Raw genomic sequence first — 8619 nt, forward strand, 5'->3', positions numbered from 1 at the left:
ACTTGTCAAGTAGTGACATATAGTACTGTCCCTCATGGGAAGAATATACCCCACACACCGATGTATTACCATCACATGGCAGGAATACCACCCAAATCTAAGGGTATCAAACAAACAGTGGCCACCTTATGCCAGCACTGCTATATATGACCAGCATTTGCTGTGGTGGCCGCCATTGAGTGAGGGCCAACACTATGCCCGTCATTGCTGGGGTGGCCACAAAAATGCAAAGGATACCATGCATTGTCATCAAAATGTAGACAATCCTAATGACCCCCATACTTGACTTAATGTGTATGTCATTGTGCCTATGGGGCACATATCCCCACATATGCCTTCTTGGCACTAGAAGACAACAGCTTTTCATAGAATGGAAGTCTAGCTAGGTCATTAATGAAGATAAAAGTTTTAATTTTTTTGTTTCTAAAATCCAGACTCGGGCTCACCGCTGTTAAATATTAAGGGATAATGTATTCTAAAATTTGGCAGGGATGTATGAGAGTACCCTGTCTCCAAATCAAACCTTTCTGGTTTTCCTGGTCCCTGTGAGAAGGAGATTTGATGATCTGAAGGCACTCTTTCTGAGGACTGTACACACTTTCAATATTCATCCGAAATTGAGGAATTGGCCAATAAAAGCCCAAGGGCCCAGTGGGCTACTGTGAGATCTTTAAAATGAATCCAATGCTGCGTGGGGAGCTAGCAGAGTGCTGTTAAATGAGAGTCATGTCAGCTCTTCTCATAGCGTGGAAGGGTAGCAGAGCAGCCATGTTCGGCACTCAATACAGTTTTTACATAAGACAATAAGTGAGTCATGTGTTAACTCTACTATACTGATGGAAATGAGAACTGAGCATGTCTGCTGTACCAGGTGTCTTTATTGTTCAGGGAGATGGGGAGGATCTCTGTCAGCCAAATGTTGGTAGCCTTGTTTAGCAGCAGCTTTTCCATTTTATTTCCATTCAGTTTTACATCATTTGCGGCTGTCCGAGGCCCCCGCAGGTCGCCACTGAAGAGGGCAGCCCTCTAGTACCATCTGAGCACCCCACACCCCCTTAGGGGCAGGGACTCAGGGAGGAGTCCCCCCAGCCTTATCGCGGCGCGCTAGGCGAGTGTCACTTACTGGGCGCGAGGATGGGGGAGGGGTAGATAGGCCTCCCCACCATCTTGTCGTCCTCTTTTGCGTGCCAGACACGCCGTCTCCCACCCTACCGCTTACCCGGCGTGGTTCGTGGCAGGTAGGAGGCAGAGAATGTTGTAATGTTGTCTTTTTTCGTTGCAGGCGGAGTTACAGGGCAATCTGGAAGCAAAGGGGTACCAGAAGGGTACCTCTGTGCGGCACCATAGGGGGTGCCAGGGCTAAATCCTAGGAGCCTCATGGGAGGTTCCTGGAAAACCGTGTCGGCGCCCCGTTAGTCCTTAGGGCGGTTGTGGGCCTGAACAACCGGAGGTTTGCTATGCTACACTCCGCCCTGAAAGGGGCGTGAGTAATAAGGGACCATGTGTCACGTGATCCGGGAAGAGGATCATCAGAAGTGGCAGCACAGATGGGGTTCGCCCCAGTGCTACTTGGCTCATCAGGCGGGCAGGCGGCCCAGATGGTTGCCTGCCCTTGGATCGCCCGTAAGATAACCCACCATATTACATAACGGTGTATGTAATAAACCTACAGCAATTTTACCCAAACAAGAAATATGTTGTGTGTTTATTTATTAGCATGCATGTTACGTTGAGTCAGAGGACCTAATGCAGTGCAAACCAACGTCTGAGAGCACAAAGGGGCTTATTTACAAGCCCCTTGCGCTGCCGGTGCGTCACTTTTTTTGACACATCGGTGCGCAGTGTGCTAGCGCCATATTTAAAAGTCCACGCAAAGCCACCCTGCGTGGCTTTTCATGGCCTTGTAAATACGACCCCTTTTCACGCATCACTTTGCGTGTAAGGGGTGCCATGGGCGTTGCTGTGGATGTTCCCACGCAACACCCATGGATTCTGCTGTATTCCCAGATTTACAACATTTTGTAAACCTAGGAATGCGTCAGAATCCTATGCCTCCCCAGGGGAGGCATAAGGAGGCGCAACAAATAGAAATACTTTTATTTCTCCTAATTTTTTCCTCTTTCTATGTGTGCTGCATTCAAACACCATCAATGATTGTTTTTGTGTAGGAAGGTGTCCCTTCCTGCACAAAAACAGTCATCCCCGCAATGCAGGCACCCTTGCACCATGGTGCCGCACTAGTAATTTTGTTGTGAACAAGGCCCAAAGACTTTAGCCAGCATCCTTAGGGTTTGCTCTCTGGGGCTAGATATGGTGGAGTTGTGGGTCCTCCTGAGTAAATTGGTCAATGAGTTGCGTTTCGACCATAGGGAATTGAGCAGCATCAAGGATTCTCTTCTGTGAGACCCACTGGAGCCTGCCTGACAAGGATGTAAAATACCAAAGATCTCAAGTAGCCCACATTTCAGCTGCTACTGCTTCCTCCAGAAGTGTGTCAAGACATGGAAAGTTGAAAACTTGGCAATAGCTCCGCAACTCAGAGTGGCTGATGGAATGTTGTTAAGTAAAGGTGAAATAATGTACTTGTATGAGGTCATTAGGAGTTACACCCACTGCAAAAGAGATATTTAATAGCTGTTGGACAGTGACTCCGATGATAGATGCTGACAGCTTCTAATATTTCACTGTACAGAAGACAATTGTGAAGCCAACACCCCTGCTTTTATGAATGAGGACTAGGGTTTCCTCATTCGTCAAGTGAAATCGTTTCTGGGATATATAATTCTATTCTCCCTTTTAAGGTTGTGGGTCGATGACAGCATCAAGGGAGGGTTATGAGACAATAGGCAGTTTGGTTTAATAAGTAGCCAATCTGATGGAACTAATTTTAACCTAAAAGTATTCTGACTGAGATAACCATAAATGGGCAAGTGTTTTCATCCGGAGCACACCTAAATAAGCTTGTAGTCATATGAGGACCAAAAGAGATTCTTTTACCTCATGCATCATAGCTTCATATACCTTCAGTTGTTGCTTGAAAGCCAACAAAAATCTATTTGGTGCTATACATTCTAGCACCTCTCTGACAGCTGGCCAAGCTTTTTCCAACTAGCTAAATTCACCAAGAACATACTTATTTTTCCAAGATCACCATTTTTTCCTGGAAGGAAGGTTATAATAATGCCAACAGTGGCGACTCCTCGGCTATGGCGCGAGGAGCGTTGCCCCACTGCTTTCTTGCAGTGCGAGAAGTAAAAACATAAAATGGTAATAACTTTTAGTTATCACCATTTTATGTTTCCTTTGCCGGCGGGCAGGTGGGCGGGGCTGCTCTGCTTACAGAGCAGGGCAGGGGAGCAGTGGTTTGCCCTCTCCTGAGTGCGCAATGACTGTTTGGTCTGCCCTCTCAGGCCGCTCAAACCAGTCATGTACACTATCCCATTCTCATGGAGAACATGCCCACCTCTCCAGCCCTTGGCTACGCCATGTCACGGTGCTCATACCAATCAGAACTCTGCATTCCAGCGTTGTAGTTGGCTTAGGGGAGGGAGTCTGGCTTCCTGTTTCCTGTTCTTGTCGGAAGCAGGAAAGCAAGAGAGCAGGAGCAAAGAAGACGCGGGACCCGGCCTCGAGGTAAGTTGAATTTTTTTTTATTATGACCTCCTCCGCACGCGACCCCCGCGAACCACCAACCAACCCGCGAGCTATGCCGGCCGCAACTGAATGCCAAGGATTCTGTTGAAACCAGAATGCCCCGTGTGCAGTAAAGAGGTGTGTATCCCTAACCTGAGTGACATGACCACATGTGAAACTAATATCCTGGCTTTTGGTGGCCCAGCTGGCATAATAACTTAGCATGTTTGCTGAGGCTTAGGCCTGTCCATGGTAATTCCAAGCACCGGAACTTGTTCTGTGCGCTGGAGTGACGCACCAGGCATTCCTTCTTTGTTGATATGTGACTACTGCCCATATTCTAGGTTCTTGACATAACAGAGTAGTGGCAGCATTCAGATTTTTGTGACTTGATAGAAATGAACAGACCTTTTTTTATCTGTTTCAGCGAGAATGAGGCCTTCCAGCTGCGTTAATGTCACAGCTAGACTCTTGTGCTGACATCCCGTGTGTGTTGAGAGCATGTATGCATGATATAGTTAATAGATCTGAGTCTATTTGCAGGGACCAGTGGGATCCATTTTGGATAGCATTTGGTTTGACATGGCAGAAGATGGTGGACGTGATTTAGCTCTCCAAAGTGTATTGCCTGCATTTCTTAAGCTGATTCAAGGAGAACCAGACATTGAAGTGAAGCGAGGGCGTATGGAAACAGGGCTATGCTTAAAAATTCCATGAGAACTTTTTTTAGTTGGGGATTGCCAATTAGTCTTGTCTGAGCACTGTTATTTGGTGGATGGTAGAGTAGATGAGGTGAGTCAACAGATTCTGTTGATAAGGGCAAAGAAGACTGTAGGTGAGACTGCCATTTTACCATTCTCTGATTTCTACTTTAGGGAGATTGAAGACAGCCTGGTACAGAGACTTCACATTCCATTGTGTCAATGTTTTCCTGTTTGGGACCAGTCTCATCCCTACCTACTGTGAAAGCCATCACAATGCACAAAGGTCACATCTTCATAGAATCCAGAATATGACATCTGAAAGGGAACTACCTCAGATTTGTAGATAGTAGATCAACATTCCCTGTCTGGAAAACAAGTGTAAAAGTGGAATCTGAACCATCCCACTGTGTTCCAGTTACAAGTTCTTCTTGGCCAAGGAAAAGAGTGCTCTGCAGAGTACTCGAAGAGCTGCTCTCATCCACGGCTTGTGCCAGGGTAAGAGCCGGTCTGCTCGAGTTGAGGGTTTGTCACCTCTAGTTTGAACATCTTCTTTTAGAAGCTGTGGTACTGCCTCGAGCCTAGAAGCCTCCGTGCCTGTTTAGAGAGAAAAGGAGAATGCCTGACCCAACAGGAGGGGACACTGCCCAGGAGTATAAGCTCAGATGTGTTCCCAATGCATGAAAAACCTAGAATAAGCTAACGTGTGCTCAGGAGCGTGCCGACACCAACCCAATCTAAGAGGGGTCACCCAGTCTCCTGCCGTGGTTCATTTGGAGAACTTCATGAAGTAACAAGTGCAAGCGTGTTGTTCGACAACTTTGTCTTGAACCAAAGGGCCTGCCTGCTGCTGCAGACAAGCTGCAAATCGAGAAGTCACTGCAGTCATAGGCAGAGGACTCCCTTATAGCCCAGAGGCCACACCTGCCAAAGACAGACGACCACAGACCCAGCTATGACACGCATATCTGCAGGGATGAGAGTCGAGAGGAAGCGCCACCACTGCGATCCTGCTCAGAGTGCCAGAGGCACTGCTGTGTGACCAGTGCTTATCACAATCATTGCAGCGCTTAACCGTGCTCGCAACCAATAGGTAAAACACATGCCATGTTTGAGAGATTGTTTCTCGCACTGCATTTGAAAGGAGGAAAAAGTGCCACTGCGAACTCATAGCAAGATAGTCCCCCCCCACTGGGCTATTACACCCAAAATCCAAGTAGTTTGCACCACCTGAGACGATTCTCGCAGTAAGTTTCCCTGCATTATTACGGCCCTGGGATGCACAGCCACAGCGTCAGACCACTGTAGCATGGCAAGAACCACCACCTCGTACTGGGGCCCTGGGGAGGATGCGGGACCACCACAAATTGGTGCTAGCACACAGTGATGAAGAACCCTGTCATTGAGCCCCATTAATGTGTGTAGTATTACATTTTGCTATGCTAGTAAAGGAAGTCTCTCACTCTAAGACAAACAATAGGCTGACAGTTTATTATTGTGTCTGTTGGTTGACTGTTGAACAGCTGGGGTCCATGCAGGTGACAGCGGTGGGGCTGTGGGGCCGCATGGGGGTGATTTCAAGGAACGATGCAGAGGGAAAATTATTTATTTAATTTTCCCTCAGCATCATCCCTCGAAACCTCCCCACGTGGCCCCACCGCCTCATCGCTGTTACCTGTACGGACCGCCGCTGATTGAGTACTGAGTACTTGCCACCCTCACTGTCTCATTGAGAAGCCTTTGACTGCTCACTCTCACTACCCTGATTGTTGAGTGCAGAAATCAATTATGTGGCCCGGTTTGTAGAGCCATGGAAACCAGAGGCAAATGTGTTAGTATGTTTGTAGCCCAGCAGTCCCTGTCTGCTAAATGGGGATCTGAAAGCTATTCATAAGTATACTAAAGATGGCCACTACTGTGCAAATGCTTTGGAGGGCAACATTATGCCATAGTTGACCAAATACATGCCAAGAATGCCCATCATATGCAAAGGATGGCCAATTTATGCAACGGTCAGAAATATGTCAAGGATACATATCATTATGCCAGTATGTTGGGGATGTACCACCATTATGTCATGGACGAGCACAGCAATGCCAAGGATGCCCACAATATGTCAGAGCCACTATGAGTTTAAAGCCTGCCACAATATGCAGAGGAAACCCATCATTATGCCAGGGACAACATCATGACAAGAATGTACATTATCGTTGCCCCCAGAACACCTTGGCATTGAGGTGGAAGGATAGTGTCTGGTGTGTCCGGGGTAACCTCTTGCCAGAGAGGGCCAGAACTAGCCTAGTGTTCTGGGTGCTGCTACTACTGCAGTTGCCATCAGAACACCGATCACCATCACATACCTATCACTTCTGGCCTCTGTGTCGCCTCTCTTGCAGTCTCCTTACTCTGCCTTATGAGGGATTTGTTGGCAGACACCAGGATCCCGCTCTGTGCTGGAACTAAGATGGGTTGATAGGTCCTCTGCCCGCATTGTATTCCCTGGTATGCAGACACCATCAGATGGGGTCAAGGGTCAATTACTAGATATAAACTGCTAATATCTCCTTCCCAGTGCCACCCAACAAGCTCAGTAAGTCTTATGTACTTTTAACTCATTTCTACCATTTGACCTAAACAAACACACATATGATCTTGTAACACAAAGTACTCCAGATAGCCTATTCCAGGCCAAATCATGGTTGTCAACTCCTAGTGGAGTGGTCACTGAGATATGACCACTGCTGGATATTTAATCCTGCATCAGGTCACAGGAAAGAGGGAGTGCAGTTGCAATGTTATATAAACACGCTCTGCCAATTAATCTTCTCATTACCACTGTGGAGGATTGGTTTTGAGAGACCATGGTGTTCAATTTCTGTCTTCCAGGTAGACAGTTAGGGGTCTATTAGGATGTAGGGCGGTGTGACCACCGCAGCACTGACGGTGCGGAAAAATGCCTTTTTCCACTCGCCAGCAGCGGACATCACGCCTGCCATATTAGTATGGTCAAACATAGGCTAATTCCCGACTGCCGTGGTGCGACGCGCACCGCCATCAAAGTGCGCCCGCCACCGCGGTGGTGGGAGCCAATGGAGACTCTCCGCCATGCGGAATGACGTCCGCCCCGCTCCACAAATTAGGATGACTCAAGCAAGCAGACACACCGCAGCGGAGACACTGCCCAACCAGAGACGGCGGAAGCTCGACAGCGGAGCGCGATACCAGAGTCCCGGTCACGACCGCCATGGACCCAGCTTTACTCGTCTTCCCGGTGCTGTACCTGCTACATCACCAGTTACTCATGGACCGCCGCGGATGCCGCCGCAGGTATGCAACAACACAACACACAACATACGGCCTGACACAGGGTCCAAATCCACATCAGACACCCTAGGGGGGACAGGGACACATCCACAAGGGCACCCACATATCACCCACCTGCCACAAAGTCACCCCACTGGATCCTGGACACACAGCTACCGCCACCATGCAGCAATGTCCCGGTCATGTCACCGCAGCGGCACAAGCAAATAAATGCACACAATGCAGAAGGCAGGGCCAGTGCCAGGCATGGGTAGGGCACAAAGACCACAGGGAAACACCCACTCCCACCACACACTAGCACACCCCATGAAGGCACCTGCCATGTGCCCCTCCTGTGCACCCCATGCACAACAACAAGCCAGGGCAATACACACCATGGACAACACAACCAACAATCATGGAGACACACAATGCAGGACTGGCAGCACAGGGACACACAACACACAACACAGTAGCACATGGCCAGGGAAACACACACAACACCACACTCAGGGAAATATCAATGAGGACAAGCAAAAAATGAACACACACAAGGAATTAACATCCAAATGGACACACAGCCTGCACAGTCACACATAAATATCACAGACTGACACACACACACATACACACCCCACATGCCAACAGCAATGGAGCACAAGAAATAGGGAAACAAAAGTGGGCTGCACACAAATGGAAGGCCATGGAGACACACACCAAGCATGTGTACATCACATCAACACAAGGAATAGAGCACAACACCCTCACACCATCAAAGCACACATGGCTGGCACAGTCAGTGAACTCAAACCACAGACAGCTCAGTACATCAACACAGGGAAACAGCAAGGCAAACCACATATAGGCATAAGGATGAAAGGATAAAAGGAAGGCCCTGAAGTCAAACAGGGAACAGCCACACATCCATACAACTACCCAACAGGAGCACACCAGCAACACTACACACAGGGTCCATCTACAC

This window comes from Triturus cristatus, chromosome 1_2 (genome assembly GCF_964204655.1).
Source record: "Triturus cristatus chromosome 1_2, aTriCri1.1, whole genome shotgun sequence".
Lineage (NCBI taxonomy): Eukaryota > Metazoa > Chordata > Amphibia > Caudata > Salamandridae > Triturus > Triturus cristatus.